Below are 21,733 nucleotides of genomic sequence, written 5' to 3' on the forward strand. Positions count from 1 at the left end.
AGCACTCTGTTTCATGCAGGAGAATATAATACATAAAAAACACTGGAGTTCTTAATTTCTTCTATTAAGCCAGTAGAATAAAATTTATTTATGAATTTCTCATGTATCTTTGTACTTCCCAGGGAATTTAATTGTTTTACTTATTTCTATTGTCTGTTTTAAAACTCCAGAATACATGGTCACAAAGGTGGTTCAGTGGGTAAGAAGGACTTGCTTTTCAATCAATATGACCCAAGTTCCATCCCTCAACCCTTGGAATCCATGTTTATAATATCAAAAAATTTATCTGTAGAAACTTTAGAAGTCAGAAGAAATTTAGATAAATATATAAAATAACAAGAAAAATGCTCACTAAATACTGTATATCAAACAAAACTACTCTAAAAAGAATAAATTAAAATATTAATGGTAACAAAAATAATTGAGTTAATTACCACTAGACAATCTTAGAGAAATGCTAAAAGGAATATTTCAAGTCAAGTTTAAATAAAACAATATAGTGACTCAAATCACATAAAAATACAATGGTTTACAATAAAGCTAAATACACTTATATATATATGGAAACTAATAGTACCATACTATTCATTTATAACTCCACTCTCTTCCTATAATACTTAAAAACAAATTCATAAAATAACTATTAAAATATGAAAATGATTTAAAAAATATAAAGATGGAATTCATGCCACCAATATTAGAAAGACTCCTGGAATTCAAAGAGTTCTATATGTACATTGAACTATATCCTCTTAAAATAGATTATAGTAATTTAAGATGTTATTTGTGATTCTACTGGAAATCAGAAAAGCAATCTATATACTACACTTAAAAAAGAAGGCAGAAATAAATCATTATATAGCAGATCACAAAGTCAAGCAAACATGAAGTTAGCAAGAGATAAAATGAGGGAAAAAATCTAAGATTGATAGAAAACATTACAAAATGGCAAACATAAATTTTCCCTAGTGCAGTTTGACTATACCTTTGAGAATTCATGTTTCTGGTATTGTTTTGATGCAAGTAAAAATGAATAGGGCATCTGTCTATCAATTCCTTTGAATGTGAACTGATGGAAATAGCTTTTTTTTTTAAAAAAAAAAAAAAAGGAAGTGAGAAGCCTCTATGCCATGTTTCTCAAATTAATTTGGCTCAGTTGGTTGTTTTCAGGGGATTAGTCAAAGACCAAATCCCATAACCTTGTCTGATTTTTCCAAACTTTCCTTTGCTTCAGTCATGGCTGGGGCTTCAACCTCAAGAACAACAGCCATTAAGTTCAAATGGATGATCTAAGAAGGCCTTGAGCTCTTCAGCATGTAGGAAAGTATACTCAGTCTCCACACACAAAGCCAGACTGTATCCATTGATGATAGAGTATGATACTGAGGCACCAATCAGGTAATCAATCTGTAGGAGAACACTGGCAACATTTCAGACACCCTGCAGGAAGTGAGTGCAGAGTCAGCTCTATGATGTCAAACACTTCCAGGTTGTAAATGCTGTCATTATCAAACATCTGTTGGATGATCAGCCCAAAGGAGAAAGGGGAAATGTTCACCTTGTTCATCTGTGTAGCTTTGTGACTCTCACCTTGTCTCCAATTTTTGTCAGCTGCACATCACTCAGAATTTCATTGGTACCCACAGAAATTTTAGTGGTGATGTCTAAAGCCTGCAAGAAAGAAGTCTTCTTGCCAGGCGGTGGTGGCGCACGCCTTTAGTCCCAGCACTCAGCAGGCAGAGGCAGGCGGATCTCTGTGAGTTCGAGGCCAGCCTGGACTACCAAGTGAGTTCCAGGAAAGGTGAAAAGCTACACAGAGAAACCCTGTCTCGAAAAACCAAAAAGAAAAAAAAAAAAGAAAGAAGTCTTCTCAATCTCCAGACCAGTGTTCAGCACTGACACAGTGACCTAACTTGGGAAAATGGCAATTAGGAAGATCAATTAAGGAATATAAAAGATGAACACTGTAGATAAAACAGTACTAAAAAGACATTCACAGAATACTCCAGAAAGTCCAACTGCAAACAAATAAATTATTTGCAATTGATAGCAACCAGGAAAGGGAAAACAAATTTTCTTCATTGGACTGACATTGGTATATCAAACACACTCCATTCCAGGCAATACCTCATGCTCAGGAATACTTGGTCAACATGAAACAGACTACATGTCATATATTTTTTTTTAATTTTTATTTTACTTTTTTTGTGGGTGTGTGCATGCAAGGGAAGTTGTGTTTGTTTTGGTTTTATTGTTGTGTTGTATTTGTTGTGGTGCATTTTGTTGGTTTGGATTGGTCGTAGTTTAAGAGAGAAAAAGAACATGAAGTTGAATTGGTAAGGAGGAGTTGGGAAGGGGAGACAATATGATCAAAATATTGTGTAAACAATCTTAAAAACAAAAACTACTTAAATATACATTTTTCTTACCTCAACCAGGAAAATTTTTCTTATATAGACTAAAAACAGATTTAATAAATTGTTATAACACAAGACATCTTTTCTAAACATAATATGTCAATTAGAAAGTTACAGCAAAAGTACAGTGGAAAATTTGTATACATGGAAGCTGATTATTATACTTGTGAACAACAAATTCACTGAGAAAGAGATCTGTGAGAAATTTAAAAATATTATTAAAAATGAAACTGAATTTACAATGGTTCAAAACTTATAGAATGCAGTGAAGATATATTGAGAATTATTAAGCATTGTGGAAATTTATGTCAACATAAATGTGATATTATAAAATTAAAACCGTATTCTGTGCTTAAGAATGAGAAATAAAGAAAAAAATCTAAACTCAAAGTTTCCTAAGAGAAGCTAATAACAATATTCGAATATATTTGAAAGAAAAATGGGGAATGGCCAAGCAAAGGAGAAAACAACACAGTTAATTTTTAAAAATGTTTGCTAAAATCGACAAATCATAGGTTGATTAAATAAGAAACAAAGATGTAGGTGAAATATAATAAGTGAAAATTATTACATTTCTATTTATTTTATAGCATTAAGAATATGAGATAAATAAAGACTTGTACACATTAATTTGTGTAACTAGGCAAGATAGATACATTCTTAAGAACTCACAACTCATCAAGGAAGAATTATGGAAGAATTGGAAGTAGAAATTTTCACAAAGTAGTAAGGAGACTTAACCAGTTAAAACAAAAACTCTCCAGAACAAAGAAACATTCAAGAATAGGTGGTATCACTGGTGAATTATATTGAATATTTAGGGAATTAATACCCAAAACAATTAGATTCCAAACAATAAATGAGGAAGAAACACCTCCTATTCTAGGAGACCTCTACTAACCTGATGTGCTATAGACAAATGTCTGTTTTGTTGTGTAATTCTTTGAGTTATCCAGAATTTGGAAGCATGAAATAGACTTCCATTGTAAACACTCCTAAAACCTTAACTGTTGGGAGAATGACATCTCAAATTTCAGAGAACCAGATGCCTCTAAGGGCAAAGTTACTTAGAAAAACTCTGGTGTGCTCTCTATGGCATCACTGCTGAGCTCACCTGAGGCTACTGTCTCCATTCTTTGTAGTGAAGTACTCTATGGCTACTCTAGCCATGACTGAAATGAGCTGAAGCATGGATCTTACCATGATTGTAGTTTTGCAGACATCAAGATTTAGGTGGTCATTGTAATATCTTGTAGCACTATTAAGATAAAATCTTCAAAATTAGTCAGAGTCTTACCATAGGGACAGAACATTTAGAGAGAGACTCCCCTAGGATGATGAGTACACTAATGAGAATAGAGATGTAGACACGAAGAAGGGGAGGTAGAACTATTTAAACAATGAAACACCAGGCTTTCCAAGGCACCAACTACAGAGAAGTCAAATAAATTACAACTAGTAAAGCTAAAAAAGGACACTGTATCCCACAACATTTATAGCATATTCCCATTGCAGTGTACAAAGGATGCCTGACATATTTTTAAGATATAGTATCCCCCTTTCTGGATTCACAGTTGTTTTGGATGTAGTATCCCTTTCTGGAATACTAATTAATAAACAATGGGTGTAACTAGCTGTAACAATGTATTATTCTCCAAGCAAAAGAAAAAAAAATGACCCCAAAGCCAATTCATTGATTTAACAAGCTGCTACTACTATTACAGGTTCCCAAGGTACAGGTGTAGATGGAGACAGGTATCTCCTTTTCAATTTTCATTTCAGTGAGTCATGCTATGAAAAAATAGTTTCAAAGAAGAGGCCATCACTCAGGGTCTCTGGTGGTAGCATTATTCTATAGGACATTGAGAGCAGGGTCACAACTCCAGAAGAATGGTAATGACAGAAGATAGTCTACAGGAAGAAAATGAAAGGAAGCATTTGCAGCCATCTGCTTCTCAATTGCCACCAGGGACTTATGTAATAGCTTTGTCTTCTTCTCAAAATTATAGTTTTTTTCTGATTGTAGATATCAGCTTCCCCCCAGTTTCAGGCACCCACATATCACATGAATCCCAACCTGTTGACATTCTCTGACACAAATAACATGGTTAATGATCGTAATAACCAAGTGGCTTGGCCAGTGGGTGATAATGTCAATTTGATATGGACAGCAGGTTTTTTCCTTGCTCAAACAAGTTTCTTGTGATGAGAAAAATCCAGTTTCATTCATAAAGATGACAACCCTGGAGGCCAAAGATGTAAAGGCACATGCTACACTTGAAAACATTATGAAAATGGAAGGAATGACTATCCCTTTGATTAGAGATGGAGCTAAATAACACAAAAGCTCTTCTCTTGCTGGAGTTGCTTGTAAACACTCACTTGAAAATTTTGACTGATTTCTGAGTTTTAATTTACTGTCTTTAGATTTCTTCCTGTGTCTCATTTTAAATTATTTTGTCTACATACAAGAACCTACAAGACAGACCAATACCACAGTAATAGTAAGGCTGCCACCAAGTTATGCTCATACTATGGAACATCAAGACAAAGATGATAACTCTAGAGCCTTAAAATGTTGTAAGATAGCCCATCCTTCTTTTGGGCTTGCTTGGAGCTAGTAACTTTATCTATTTTTGAATTGGAATGCCTATTGTAAACAAATCATACCATCATTATATGTCATGCTACATCCACAGTCAGGAAATATGATATTTCAATAAGATTTAACAATTAGTTTTTTAGAGCAGGCTAAATTATCTGGTTGTTGGACAAAGGGGATGAATGTGTTTTGGATGTGAGATTGACATGAATTTTGGGCTTAAGAGAGCAGATTTGTTGTAGAACTAATTGTATTCTTCAAAAACTCACTTATTGAATTCCTAACTCTGAATACCTCAGAATGGGGCTACATATGGAGGAGGAACATTTTTAAAAAATCAATTCAAGTGAATAATTTAAAATGATAATTAAGTTAAAAATAGGCTAACTGGGATATCCTTATTCCAATCTGGTTTATATACTTTAAAATATTATAGCAAACAAAGAGACACCAGACAGGCATCTAAATGAGGGAAGATCTTATAAAAAGAGATACAGAAGACAACCATGGATAAGTAGAGGAAAGATACTTCAGCAAGTTCATATGCTCAAACTTATCTCAGAGTTTCATGCTTAAGAACCCTAACAAAACAGCTTTATAATGCTTAAGCCAACTATTTTGTAGCACTTGGATCTGGTAGCCCTAACAAATTAAGACAGTCAGAGAGAGACAAAATAAGTGATATTCGAGTGTTCATTCTTATGCTAGTTATACAATGTAAGAGCTGGAAGATAGGAAAAAGGGCAGTACAATCCTACCTTATGGGCAGTACACAGTCATTGCAAATATGATCTCACAGTAGCTGTGTTGCCTGCACTGGGCATGTATAAGCCTGGGCATGCCAAGAACTATTCATGGATCATGCCATTAAAATGGACCTTTCCTCCCCCATCAATTACTAATTCAGAAAATGTCCTAGAGCTGGATTTTATGGAGTCATCATTTTATCTCATGGGGCCCTACTCTTTACAGCTGAACAGTTGGTGTCTTTATTAGGGTTACTATTGTTATTATGAAACACCATGGCCAAAAGCAAGTAGGGGAGGAAAGGGTTTGTTTGTCTTACACTTCCACACCACAGTCCATTGTTGAAGAAAGTCAGAGCAGAAACTCAAACACAGCAGTATTCTGGAGGTAGGAGCTGACGCAGAGTCCATGGATGGGCACTGCTTACTAGCTTGCTCACTACTGCTTGGTCAGCCTGATAAGTTATAGAATCTGGACACCAGCCAAGGGATGGTGCCACTCAAAATGGACTTTTCCTCCCCCATCAATTACTAATTCAGAAAATGTCCTACAGCTAGATCTTATGGAGTCATCATTTTTATCAATTGAGGATTCCTCTATTCAGAAGACTCTAGCTTGTTTCAAGTTGCCATTAGATTATTCAGCACAGTTGGCTACTGATTGATTCTTGAGGAGTGACAGTACTTGTCTTTTGGTGTGTCCCAAGTGATGAGCCCACCCAAGTCCAATGGATAATTGAGAAACTGTGACCAAAAAGACAAGCCTGATTAAATCAAGGGGTCACAAAAGAAGAAGATATGAATGTGGGAAAGGGACACATAGAGAGAAGGGGGAAGTGTCAGAGATTAGAGGAAGATAAAAGTGGGTATATTTGAGAATAAAAAGAATGCATTATATGCATATATGAAACTGCCAAAAAGCAAATTTAATGAATAAAACAGAAAACAATCAGTAAGCCAATATGTCTTATAAAGATTTATGTAAAAAATTTAAGCAATACATTAATAAACTGAATGAGATTGTATACTAAATAGACTAAAAGTATTGTTAAGTTATAATCATTAGAATTTTTATTTGGAATACATCTAATTTATATTTCTCATTGTTTTGACCTAATATTTGACAATAATAAGCAACTTAATTGATTCTGGCTCACAGTTCAAGAATAGAAACAATTCATTGTTGTGGAGAAAGCATGACAGCAGAAATGTAAGATGACCAGATACATTGTGGCAAAAATCACACAACAGAAAATGAACAGTAAGTAGGGATGGGCTATAAAAACTAGAGGTCTACTCACAGTAAGCTACGTCCTTCCAGTAGGGCCCTCATCCAGCTTGGCGTCAAGTTTCAAAGAAACAATCCTTTGGAGGATAGTTCACATTTAAACCCCAATAGAATGCTAGTCTGCATTGATATATGGGAAATCAATCAATAGAATGTGCTACATTACTTGAATGAAGAATAATGAAATACATGATCATTTTAGTCAATACAGGAAAAGAATTTCACAACATCTAACACCTTTACCATACAAAACCACATATAAATAAAGTAAAAGATTATATCTACTTTCTGTAGATCTTGCTTATAGTCCCTCCTGCTATCATCATGGTGAAAGATTTCCATCTTCCATTCAGATATCAAGGAAAAGAAAGATGCCTGGTTTTTCCACTTACACTCAACCTAGTAATGAGATTTTAGTGATAACAACTACACAAATAAAGAAAATAAAATGATCTCTGATCTGTGATGAAATGATCCTAAATGAAAACAACAATGACAAAGCTAATTCCAAAACAGCCATGTTATTATAAATATCTCAGATTACACAATCAATAAACAGACTAAGTACTCTTAATATGCTTTAGCAATCATTGATCAAAACTTAAAATCGATAAAATAATTGAATTTACAGCAATATCAAAAGAATAAAGTTTAAAAAACACTAACCTACAAGCCAAACAAAATTGTACACAGAAAACTTGAAAGAGTCAAACATATATAAGCACATCAATGTTCATATTAGCACTTTTACAATATTCAAAATGTAAGGAAAAGCAAAGGACATCATATAGATTTTGAGTGCCAGATATGGAGTACAATGTCTCATGACAAACATGTATCTATGATGCTTCAATACATATCATGTAGACTATAAGAATGTCATGGAAATGTCATCATAACAAATTAAAAGATGAACAAATGGCTTACTGACCTTGAAAGTTACACTAGGAAACCCCCATAAACAGTAGCACAGGCACTGAGAGAAACAATTAATATGGGACCTCTTGACACTGAGAAGCTTTTGTAGGGCAAAGGACACAGTCAATAAGACAAAATGACAGCCTACAGAATGGGAAAAGATCTTCACCAACCCCACATCTAACAGAGGGCTGATATCTACAATATATAAAGAACTCAAGAAATTAGACATCAAAATATCTAACAGTCCAATTTAAAAAATGGCCTATAGAGCTAAACAGAGAATTCTCAACAGAAGCTCAAACGGCTGAAAGACATTTAAGGAATTGCTCAGCATACTTAATCATCAGGGAAATGCAAATCAAAAGAACTCTGAGATACCATCTTACACCTGTCAGAATGGCTAAGATCAAAAACACTGAAGACAACTTATGTTGAAGAGGATGTGGAGCAAGGGGAACACTCCTACACTGTTGGTGGGAATGCATACTTGTACAGCCACTTTGGAAAACAATATGGCACTTTCTTAGAAAATTGGGAATCAACCTTCCTCAAGACCCAGTTATACCACTCTTGGGCATATACCCAAGGAATGCTCAATCATACCACAAGGACACATGTTCAACTATGTTCATAGCAGCATTATTTATAACAACCAGAACCTGGAAACAATCTAGATGTCCTTCAACTGAAGAATGGATAAATAAAATGTGGTACATACACACAATGGAGTACTATTCAGCAGAGAAAAACAATGACATCGTGAAATTTGCAGGCAAATGGATAGAACTAGAAAATATCATCCTGAGTGAGATAACCCAGACTCAGAAAGACAAACATGGTATGTACTCACTCATAAGTGGATACTAGATGTAAAGCAAAGGATAACCAGACTGTTACTCACAGCTCCAGGGAGGCTACCTAGTAAAGAGGACCCTAAGAAAGACACAGGGATTGCCCAGCGACAGAGAAATGGATGAGATCTACACAAGCAAACTGGGGGTGGGGGGGTAATGGAGGGCCAGGGTCAGGAAAAAGCAAGCTTAGGGGAACGGGAGGTCCCAGCTGGATCAGGAACAGAGTGGGAGAACAAGGAAAGAGACACCATGATAAATGAAGACCCCATGGGAATAGGAAGAAGCAGAGTGCTAGAGAGGTCCCCAGAAATCCACAGATACCTCCACTATAGACTACTGGAAATGGTTGAGAGAGTACCTGAAATGACCTACTCTGGTGATCAGATGGCTGAACACCCTAACTGTCATGATAGAATCCTCATCTAGTGACTGGTGGAAGCAGATGCAGAGATCCACGGCCAAACCCCAGGTGGAGCTCCAGGAGTCCAACCGGAGAGGGAGAGGAGGGATGCTATGAGCAAGAGATATCAAGACCATGATTGGAAAAAGAACAGGAACAAATAGCCAAACTAGTGGAAACATATGAACTGTGAACCAATAGCTGAGGAGCCCACATGAAACTGAACCCAGACCTCTGGATAAGTGAGACAGTTGATGAGCCTGAACTGTTTAGGAGGCCCCCAGGCACTGGGACCAGGACCTGTCCTTGGTCCATGAGCTGCCTTTTTGGAACCTAATGCCTATGCTGAAAGACTTTGCTCAGCCTTGGTGTAGGGAGGAGGGGACTGGACCTGCCTCAGCTGAATCTACCAGGCTGGGCTGACTCCCCAGGGGAGACCTTGCCTTGGAGGAGGTGGAAATGGGGGGGGATTGTGCGGGAAGGCTGGGGAGTGGGAGGAGGGAGGACAGGGGAATCTGTGGCTGATATGTAAAATTAAATTAATTATAAAATAAAAAATATCTATTAAAAACAGTAAAATAAGTAAACAATTCTTTATTTGAAATTTGAATTTATTTGAAATTACTGACAATGGAAAAACTTCATAGAAATTTGCAGGTCCAAATAGCTTCAGTAATGGATCTTACCAAACACTAAAGGAAATAATTGCAATCCTACAGATTATTTTCCAAGAGGTACAAAAGCCAGAAGCATTTCTGAACCCATCATTTCAATATTAAAGCCAGTAAAGAATTAATATAGTAAAATACATTTGAATATCTTACATATATGGCTTAACTTATAAAACTGTTTTGGAAAATTGAGTCATAACTATATATCACAAGGATAAAACTTCATGATTAAATGGTATTCACAGGACAACAATCTAAAAAAATATATTGAATTTCTGATGTTAAATTAAAAACATATATTCACCCCAATGGCTACATAAGAAACATTTGGTATGATTTAATTCATTTGGCATGATTCAGTGCCCAGTTGTAATTAAAGAAAAATTACTAACCAAAGTGAAAATTGGATGTCTTTATTATGATGAGAAAGTGCATTGGATAAAAGTTTATAGCAAATATCATACACTGAAAGAATGCATATTCTCCCTAAAGTTTAGAATAATATAATAATGTATATTTTCACTTCTTCCATTGACCACTAGCATGACATTATCAGCTATGGAAATAGATAATAGAAATTATTTAAATAGAAAAAGATCTCAAAGAACTGACTAAAGGCAACTTAAATGAATTCAGCAATATTATAAGAAAAACATCAATATAGAAAAATAAAATCTACTTATATTAATAGCAACAAATATTAAAATGTGAAAGTATACATTATTACATATAAAAAATAAAATGATTTGTAATTAGGAATATATTTTATAAAATATTTATATTAATTGGAAACTGAAAACAAAAAATCAGAAAATGATTCAAATACAAAAATGTGGATAAATAGACTATTATAAACAGAAAATTTCAGCATTTAAAAATTATGTTCAATAGTAAAGTTCATCTACTTCTCTGATGTAATCATAATCAAAGCCAGATAAGTTTTTCTTTTGTTTATTCCACATATAAATTTAAAAGGATGGAATACAAAGGACACACACTATCATACTTAGATTATGCTATTAAAATCAGTAAAGAAATACTAAAAAACAAAATATAAAAAAAGAACAGTAAACAAGACAATGTGGTAAAGCAAGATGATAGAACAGTGGGTCCCCTGCTGTTATCCTCCTACAGTGACAATAATTTGGCATTTATCATTGACAAAAATCAGACTTTGCAGAACTTTGGAATCCAGGTAGGAGGTTCAAAATGCTGACAGATTCCAATAAGGCTGGAATCATGCCTGTACCTCCAAGGAATTGGCTATAGTACCATTTGACTGTAATACAAAAACTAGCACCATCAAACAAGAGACCCAGGAGAGAACAAAACCACTAAACTTCAGGTAACAGACCCATTGTGTGTTCTGACATGGTTTTTGATCTGGCTCTGGACTATTTTCCTCTTATATAAGAGAAGTACTGCTTATCCAGGAACTCCACAGGAGACATGCTCACATGTGCACATAAATGCAGGCCTGTTAAACAATGCCTACAGATCCAGAGGAAACTATATAATTATGTTCCAGCTCCTCCCAACTAAAGTGTGGGTGTAGTCTTCTTTGTCCAAGGACTTAGAGAGAAAGACACTCATCTGTATCCTTGAAAGGCAAGCCTGCTGTCCTTGGTCATGAAATAGCCCTATGAGTTGTCTTCAGCCACTCTCAACATCATTCTAACAACATATCTGCCATTCCATTGGTTTTGAGAGAAGTATGCTTCTTCTTGTCACTGAGTGTGGACACTCAAGTAATTTGTAAATGTAGATCTTGAAGGATCCTCGTGTTCTGGGCCATTACCACTAAATCACAGTCCAGGAATATTCCTAATCACATAGTAACCCAGTGAAAGACAGCTGACCATAGATCTGGAGACATGGTGAAGACTATAGTCCTAGGTGTGATCTTGAAGGTATACCTGGGGAACAGTTCCTAAACTTAACTATAGTCTAAGGTGAGTTGTGTGCACCTAGAATCCACCAGGAGACAGAGAAGCTGAAAAACCCACTCAGGAATCTCCTGAATGTCATAGCTATTATTGAAGCACTTAAGTAATCTACCATCTGCATACCCTAAGGCAGGCACCTGTCCCAGCACCAGGCCAAATGACCAAGTTCCTAGAGGTTGTCACTACCTTCTTAGTGAAAAGTGAGGTTGTGAACTTGTTTGAGCACCCATAAAGAACCTGAAAAACATAGTTTTCACTATATACCTAGAAACAGACACATGAATTAAGTACAAAAAAAACTTAACTATGAAATTGGAAATATCCAAACAATTTAGATACCAACTGCCAAACCTCATCTGTAAAGATAGAGAGATAGATGTATATTACTCCTTCAAATCCTCTGAACCTAATGCAATGTTACAAGAGTAACAATAAGATAAACATGACACCATCAAAAACTTTACTAGCTATTAAAGCTCTAGGAACCATCTCCAAAGAAGTGGAAATTCATGCATTGCTTTAAAAAGAATTAAATAAACACCGTAAAGAAGCTTAATGAAAGCACCTAAATAGAAGAATAAACAAAATCAAAGAAGACATACATTGACAAAAAGAAAAGTTTATTAAAGTACTATGAATCCAAACCTTGAACCAAATTAAATCCCTGGAGCTGAAGAACAAAATAATAGAAAAGTAAACATGTCAAAGAGCTTCAGCAACATCCTTGATGGTGAATTCTACTCTTAGAAATAAGAAATTACGTAGATATACTCTTGGGCATATACCCAAGGAATGCTCAACCACACCACAAGAGCACTTGTTCAGCTATGTTCATATCAGCATTGTTTGTAATAGCCAGAACATGGAAACAACCTAGATGCCCTTCAACTGAAGAATGGATAAACAAAATGTGGTACATATACACAATGGAATACTACTCAGCAGAGAAAAACAATGACATCATGAGGTTTGCAGACAAATGGATGGATCTAGAAAAAATCATCCTGAGTGAGGTAACCCAGACTCAGAAAGACAAACATGGTATGTACTCACTCATAGCAGGATACTAGATGTGGAACAAGGCTGACTTGTCTGCTACTCACATCACCAGGGAGGCTACCTGGAAAACAGGACCCCAAGAAAGACACGGGGATCGCCCAATGACAGAGAAATGGAATGAGATCTACATGAACAGCCTGGACATGAGTGGGGGTAGTGAAAGGCAAGGGTCGAGGGAAAGAGAGCTTGGGGGAGGGGGAGATCCCAGCTGGATCAACAACAGAGAGGGAGAACAAGGAATAGGAGACCATGGTAAATGAAGACCACATGAGAATAGGAAGAAGCAAAGTGCTAGAGAGGCCCACAGAAATCCACAAAGATACCCCCACAACAGACTGCTGGCAATGGTCGAGAGACAGCCCGAACTGACCTACTCTGGTGATGGGATGGCCAAACACCCTAATAGTCGTGCTAGAAACCTCATCCAACTACTGAGGGATCTGGATTCAGAGATCCATGACTAGGCCCTGGGTGGATCTCTGGGAGTCCAATTAGCGAGAATGAGGAGGGTTTATATGAGCGAGAATTGTTGAGACCAAGGTTGGATAAAGCACAGGGACAAATAGCCAAATGAATGGAAACACATGAACTATGAACCAATGGCTGAGGGGTCCCCACTGGATCAGGTCCTCTGAATGGGTGAGACAGTTGATTGGCTTGATCTGTTTGGGAGGCATCCAGGCAGTGGGACCGGGTCCTGTGCTCATTGCATGAGCTGGCTGTTTGAAACCTGGGGCCTATGCAAGATCGCTTGGCTCGGCCTGGGAGGAGGGGACTAGACCTGCCTGGACTGAGTCTACCAGGTTGAACTCAGTCTGTGGGGAAGGCTTTGTCCTGGAGGAGGTGGGAATGGGGGGTGGGCTGGGGGAAATGTGAGGGGGGCGGGAGGGGGGAGAACAAGGGAATCCGTGGCTGATATGTAGAACTGAATTGTATTGCAAAATAAAAAAAAAAAAGAAATTAGGTAGATATCAGAAAAAAAGAAGAACGATAATTAAAAGAGGATAAGTATGCATAAAAGCCCTATGAGGCAATACTAGGTTTAAAAATTGAATTATTAGAATTTAAGGAGTAAGGAAGAAGGGGAAGAAAATGCATTTAAAGTTCTATGTTTCTAAAGACATCTCAAATATTAAGAGAGATACAACCATAAAAATCCAAAGGACTCTATCTTAGTTCAGGTTTCTATTGCTGCAATGAAACACTATAGCCAAAAGCAAGCAGAGGTGGGCAGGTTTATTACACTTAAAGTAAACCAGGACAGGAACTCAAACATGGCAGGAGCTAATTCAGAGGCCATGAAGGGGTGCTTCTTACTGGCTTGCTCTTCATGGTTTGCTCAGCCTGCTTTCTTATAGAACACAGGAATACCAGCCCAGGGTGGCTCCAACCAAAATGGACTGGACCCTTCCCCATTGATCACTAATTAAGAAAATGTCTTACTTCTGGATCTCATGTAGGCATTTCTTTAATTGAAGCTCCTTCCTCTCTGATGACTCTAGCTTGTGTCAAAGTCACATAAAACTAGCCAGTACAGATTCCAAATGAAATCAACCCAAAGAATACTCTAATGCATATCACAATTGAACTTGGACAGTGGGAGGCTTTGGAAGCATAAACCTCAGTCAACAATTCCTCTGTTTTGATTTCTTAAAATGTTTGCTGATATTCTGCTGTTGTCCAGAAGCCTTATCATTAATATTAACAGCAAATTAACACATATTTCATGTGCCAGGTGAAGTATGACAGCTGCAAATGATTACTTTTCACTGTGTGATATGTAATTTACTGGAGAGACAAACTGTTCATATAGAGGTGATTAGTATTAATGTATTAAGTAAATACTAACAGTACTTTTATATACTATAATAGCAACAGGAGGCTGAGATATTTTATGCAGTTATGATATAATACTTATATACTTATGTTTGTATATGTCTTTACTGTGACTGGCATGAGCATAATGTGTAAATATTGATAAGTATTAGCTTTTCATATTTCCTATTTTATGGTAGTAAATGACAAAATAATTATGCATGTGTTTTAAGAATTTATGATATCTAATTTTTCCCCAAGTTTTATTTCTAAAGTACATGGTGGTTTTATTAAATTGTTGTAAATCTCAAAAAAATGTAATTTATGTATTTATGTAACTTTGTATTTCAAACCTCTATTGCTCAAAGGTAAGCTATATAATCAAATTGTCAGAGTCCAAAAAAGATTAAACTTTTGGAAAAAACACATGTACATATATGATCTTTAAGGAAGTTAAGCCATTTGAGCTGATGCTTCCCACAAGAGACATAGGCTAACAAACACTTGTGTCAGTACCAGACACAAGAAATTTCCTTTCAAAGAGTTGGTCATTCAAGGTAGTCCAAGTCACTCACAAAACAATATAGATTATATATATAGCCCTGGGATGTTCCTCAGGGGTTGAGGGTGGGTGTCTATTGCAGAAGTCACCATACAATTAGGAAGAAATAACTCAGATGACTGGAACTTGCTGTGGATATAACTCTGTATAAATAAAATGCTGATTGGCCAGTAGCCAGGCAGGAAGTACAGGCAGGACAATCAGAGAAGACAATTCTGAGAAGTGGAAGGCTGAGGCAGAGAGATGCTGCCAGCCGCCATGATGAGAAGAAACATGTTAAGATACCGTTAAGTCACGAGCCACGTGGCAACTTATAGAGTAATAGAAATGGGTTAATTTAAGATATAAGAACAGTTAGCAAGAAGCCTGCCACAGCCATACAGCTTGTAAGCAATATAAGTCTCTGTGTGTTTACTTGGTTGGATCTGAGCGGCTGTGGGACTGGCGGGTAAGAAACATTTGTCCTGACTGTGGGCCAGGCAGGAAAACTCTAGCTACAGGAACTAGATCTGACCCAAAAGCCTCTTTCCTGTGGCCTAGCTTTCATGGTTCCAGAAAATACTATGCATGCTGCCAAGGGAGGGAAACAAATAAACAGTCCTATACAGCTGCAATACCTATAAACCATGACAATTACCAGCATAGCAAGATATCTATAGAGGTGTAATAAATGGCACTCACATGTCGGCAGCAAGCAAAATCAATCTAATTGGACTTAAGGACCACTCAACTGGAGGGAAATCCTGCCTGGTACTGCAAACCTGAACAACTTCCAGAAGGTAATGAGGTCACAGACCTTAGAAAATTATTTATTACCACCACTTTGTTAGATGAGCATAATTCTTTAGTACATTCTAATTCTTATCCTTATACCCACAAATAAATATAGCTACCGCCTCTCATCGAAGAAGCTTCTCTTTTCAACAAATGGAGACCATTACAAAAAACACAACAGGACACTATGCACAGATCAACAGATTGTGTGGAGCACAGCTCCAAATGATACACTCATATCTCAGCTCCTGCATCTATGGCTCAGGGGAAATCCCAAAAGAGAGACTGGCTCAGGGAATATCCTGGAAGAGATGCTGGAAAGATTGTAAGACCCAGGATAGAAACAAAACTGCTGTGAAACAGGATCTCTTGGAGATGATGGAAATAATGAGACTAGAAAAACAGCAATATCAATGGGTATGTTAGCAGACGTGGGGATTGTGGAATTTCTCAGCATCCCACACCTAGTCAAAGAACTATAGGCAATTGAAGACTGCTGGAAGAAGGAAACCTAGTCTCTTCAGGGAGCAGCCCCCTTATTGGTGTCTATTGGGGAGTGTTCATCCTAAAAAACATCTATATATCACCAACAAAAACAGATTCAGTAGAATACACACATGTATATCCATGTATATGTGTATATGTGTGTATATATATATATATATATATATATATATGCATATATACTTACATCTGTGTGTACACATATGTAACAAATATAATTAAAGTAAAAGAAGTTATCAACTTGGGGGTAGAGCGAGCATGAGAAGGGTTCAATAGAGGGAATATGAGAGTAGCTAGAGTGAAGAAAAGAGAAGTGTTGTAATTCTACTGCAATTTAAAACATAAAAGAAGACTCATTACATGCAAAGGAAACTCTGTGAGAATGTGAGCAGATTTCTCAACAGATGCTTTGTAAACAACCAGGGTGTAGAATGATATTTTAAACTACATAAAGAAAAATCTTCCAAAATAAAGAAAGTCCTACCCAGTAAAGTGTTACTTAATAAATGGAGACATAAAGATATAGCCACCACTGGTAAAATTTTCTTTAAAAATTATCTTATAGGAAATATTGAAGGTATTTGACTTTCATGCTAAAATTAAAGGATGCTAAGAATCCAGACAATCTCATGAAAACATAAAATGCAGTGGTACTGGCAAATATGACAAAAATCAGAATACTTTGATATTTTAATTGTGTAAAAGTTATTTTTAACTATATAATAAAAGATGGAAGAAGAAACAACTAAAATCTGCAGTACAATAATTTGTTATTGGAAATATACTATAGTTTGATGAATGTTAGTGGTCTGTCCAATATTAATTTTAAAACTGAGTCTGTAATTCAATAGTATCATGAGATTTGGGTTTTGTTTAATGACTACATAATGAGGATTTCACCCTCACACATGAGACATTAAGCCTTAGAAAAGCATTTCAATTTAAAAGATATTTTAGCACTTTCATCTTCTGCCATGTGAGAATACAGCAAGGAAGTTCCATTCTAGCAAGAGAAAACAGCCATTAAAAAGCACCTGTGCCAATGCATAGTATCTTAGACATTCCAATCTACAAATATATAAGAGCTTAATTTCTTTGTTACTCATTACACAATTGATGACATTTTGTTATAACATCACAAATATATCAGGAATTATGTAATACAAAATAAAAATTTTACACTAATAGGATCAAACTTGGAAAAGGTTCTACATACAGTTTACTATTCAAATGTTACCAACTAAAACTGGGCTATGAAGGCTGTCTTCTGTAATATTCTTTTGATAACCACAAAGACAATACTTACATAAGCAAGACATAAAAGATAATAATTGAAAATATATTATTGTCAAAAATTATTAAACCACAGGCATTAAGAACAATAATTATTACATGCGACCTCATAAAACTAAAATGTTTCTCTCTAGCCTAAAAAAAATAAGAACATTCTTTACCAGTTGTATGTCTGACAGAGGGATCATTTCTAGAATATGTAAAGAACTCAAAAAATTAAACAAGAAAACAAACAACCAATCCCAATTAAAATGGATAATAGAAATAAAAAGAGTATTCTCAAAAGATGAAATATAAATGGTTGTGAAATATTTCCTTAGCCATCAAGGAAACACAAATTAAAAAAAAAATGCTTTGAGATTTCATCTCACCCTAGTCAGAATGACTAAGATTAAGAAAATGAAGGAAAGACAGATTCTGGCATGGACATGGGAAAATGGGAACAGTTATCCAGTGGTGGTGGGAGTATATACTGGTGTAGGCACTTTGGAAATAAGTGTAGAGGTTCCTAAAAAAGCTAAAAATAAAAATAATACATGACACATCTATACCACTCTTGTGTATATATATCCAACTGACTCTACATACTACACTAAAGACACTTGCTCATCCAAAGTCACTGCTACATTATTCACAGCAGTTACAGAAATGAAAAGTCTAGATGTTCATCAACTGATGAATGAATAGTGAAAGATAATATAGTTATACAACGAAATATTATTCATCTATAAGAAATATAAAATTCACAGGTAAATGAAAAAGAAGGCAATAATAATTTTAAGTGAGTTAACCCTGACCAAGAATGACAAATGTCACATTTTCTCTCATCTGTACATGCTACCTTTGAACCTTCAGATAAAAATATTTCATTTAGAATATACATAGAAGTTAGAAATTACTAAGGAGCCATTGGGGAGCAGTGCTCAATGGAGGAAGGATACAGTGTACTAGTATCAAAAATTTAAATGGAACGATAAAACAGGGATGTTAAACTGGGGTGATGGAGTAGATGATAGGATAGACAGGGAAGTATGGGGTGGGATAAATAACACTAAAGCCCTAGTGGAAAAGTCATAGAAACTTATTACTATAGAAACTCTCTCTCTCTCTCTCTCTCTCTCTCTCTCTCTCTCTCTCTCTCTCTCTCTCTCTCTCTCTCTCTCTCTGTCTCTCTCTCTCTCTCTGTCTCTCTCTCTCTCTCTCTCTCTCTCTCTCTCTCTCTCTCTCTCTCTCTCGTGTGTGTGTTGTGTGGGTGGGTATTGTGTGTGTGTGTGCGTGCGTGTGAAATCGAATTACCTTGTAACAAGACAATGCAGTAGTTAGCCTACTGGACATCAGAGGCTAACAAGCAAAAAGCCTATTGCCAGAAATGACACTAAAAGTTATTGTCATTGTTCTTGGTTACCCTCTTGAACTTGATGAGAAGATCCTGTTTCTAAATACACCACATGCTTGAGTTATTGCACATGGCAACATCAAGCTAGTATGTACTTGGATGCTTCATTCCTGATAGCTAGCTTTTACAGTACTGAAAGGGGCTATGAAAGCTACCAGAGGACAGAAGTAGTAACGAATAATTTCCAGCAATAAACCATGTGATCTCCAACAATGACTGGCCTCCCAAGACATGCCCACTAATCTAATAGTTTCATGAGCAACAAGGGAGTAACCAATTAGTTTCTGATTAGATTTAAGTCCTGATCTACAAGATGAAATTCATACCTGACACCATTATCAGGCAAAGAACCTATGGCTAGCAAAGTTATAGGCCCTATAAAAAGTTGTTACTATTATCCTGCTGAATTTACATAGTATTAATACTCATTATTATTTACTGAGTCCCAGTAACCTATTTTTATACCCATAGATTAATGTCTTTCTATCCACATCAGATGAACATCTATTTGCATTAAATTATAATTAACACAGTAACCCACAATTAGCTAGAGTACAGAGAGTAAGAGACTTCAGAATCCTAAACCCTAAAGGGAACATATAAACTTTACTCCTCCCAATACACACAGACAGGACTCAAAGATGTAGAAATTGGGTGGAATATTTGTGTATAAGTTATAAAATCTGGGGACAATTGAAAGTAGTGTCTTCTGGAATCAGTAGGACAGCTGCACATATTAACTCATAGCAGTCACATCAGGATTCACAATACTTGCATAAACTCAAGCTCAACCAAATACTAACAGAAGAAAAGAAGACGGAAAAGTTCCACCCTGAGTCCAGGAGCTTGGCAACTGATAGTTACTGAAAGATCAAGAGTTAGTTTTCATTGAGTTTGGCCCCTAGTAAAATAATAAAAGCCAGAGGACCAGGAAGTCTGCTTTGAGATAGTGTCTCCTAATTATGATATGAAAGCTGTACCCATGAAATACTAATAACATATGTGCCTAAACAAGACAATCACAATGAAAGCACCCATCTACACATCAGTGTAAATGGGGTAAATTTCACACGGCCTCATACTCAGATGAATCGTGACAGGCAATCAATGGTTACTGAAAGAGATAGAATGGTCTTTTCCAGAGACAAGATCCCCATTCAGTTATCTAATGACCAAGTGGTCAGTCCTAAGCACATGTAGAGGTTTAACAACAGTAAATTGACTTAATATCTTGTGTGTGTATATATAGGTGTGTATAAAAATAATAATTAAGAAAAGTTCATGAATTTGAGAGGGATTTGGGAAGATGGAAAGAGTTGGAGGCAAGGGGGGAAGGGAATTGTGTGACTATAGTATTGATGTGTAGAATTCTTAAAAACATGAAAGAGATTTAACTAAAAATGAAGAAAGCTCCAGGACTACATTCACTGCTCAATACTACTACACCATTTAAAAATTTATATATTTAAGTGTTGGTATATTGCATAACAATAACAATTAAATTTTAAAAATTGGCCATGATTATGAGAGGGTGGAAATAAGGGGTACATGGGATGAGAAAAAGAAAAGGGAAGGGGAATGATGTAATTATATCTTACTTTTTAATTAATATAAAAAAACTAATGCCAGCATGTCTCAAAGTACCTTAAACAATCAAATGGAATGGAACACACTCATAGACTTATTCGGTGAAGCCAATATTAATCTGGCACCAAAAATGGTGATGATATAACTGAAAAAAGAAAATTACAGAGTAATTTCCTCAAAGATCATTGACAATAAAATTATTGATAATAGACTTGTAAACAAAATTCAGCAGTAAAATGATCACATCCCATGATTAAATTATTCTCCTACTAAGAATATAAGGATGATTTAATCTGAAAAAAATCAATAGTCTTGTTACAGAATTCACATGCATACACACATACAAACATGTACATGAGCACAAGCACAGGTTTTCATACATCTACATAGATAGATAGATAGATAGATAGACAGATAGATAGATAGATAGATAGACAAAATTCACATGACTATTTTGGTAGCTATAAAAATTCAACATAGATTCATTGCAAAAATCACTAATAACTAGAAAGAACTAGAAATATCATAACTTTAATATAACAAAATTTATTCCTTTTGTTCAATTTCTGTGAATAATTGCATTTGAATTAAATGAAAACTTGATTGAATCTGTAGTTTGCTTTTGATATGATGTCTATTAAAATAATATTAATTCTACCAACTCATAATCATGAGAGGTCTTTCTATCTTCTGGTATCTTTTCTTTTTTATTGTATTCATGTTTTCATGGTAATAGTCTTTCGTTTTCTTGGTTATATTTTTTCCATGATATTTTGGAAGTAATTGAGAATGATATGTTATCTTTGATTTCATTCTTGGTTTGTTTTTCATTTGTACACAGGAAGACTGTATATTTTGTGTGCTAATTTTCTATGCAGGTACTTTGCTGATTATATCA

The 21,733-nt window shown here is 35.7% G+C and overlaps 1 pseudogene; it reads right to left on the reverse strand.

The window, feature by feature from the left end:
* Positions 1-1,178: 1,178 nt before the first annotated feature.
* LOC128117068 (60S acidic ribosomal protein P0-like) overlaps positions 1,179-21,733 on the reverse strand; it is a 153,953-nt pseudogene continuing 133,398 nt past the window's right edge.

Source organism: Peromyscus californicus, unplaced genomic scaffold (assembly GCF_007827085.1).
Source record: "Peromyscus californicus insignis strain IS unplaced genomic scaffold, ASM782708v3 Scaffold_10__1_contigs__length_136768540, whole genome shotgun sequence".
In the NCBI taxonomy this organism is placed as follows: Eukaryota; Metazoa; Chordata; class Mammalia; order Rodentia; family Cricetidae; genus Peromyscus; species Peromyscus californicus.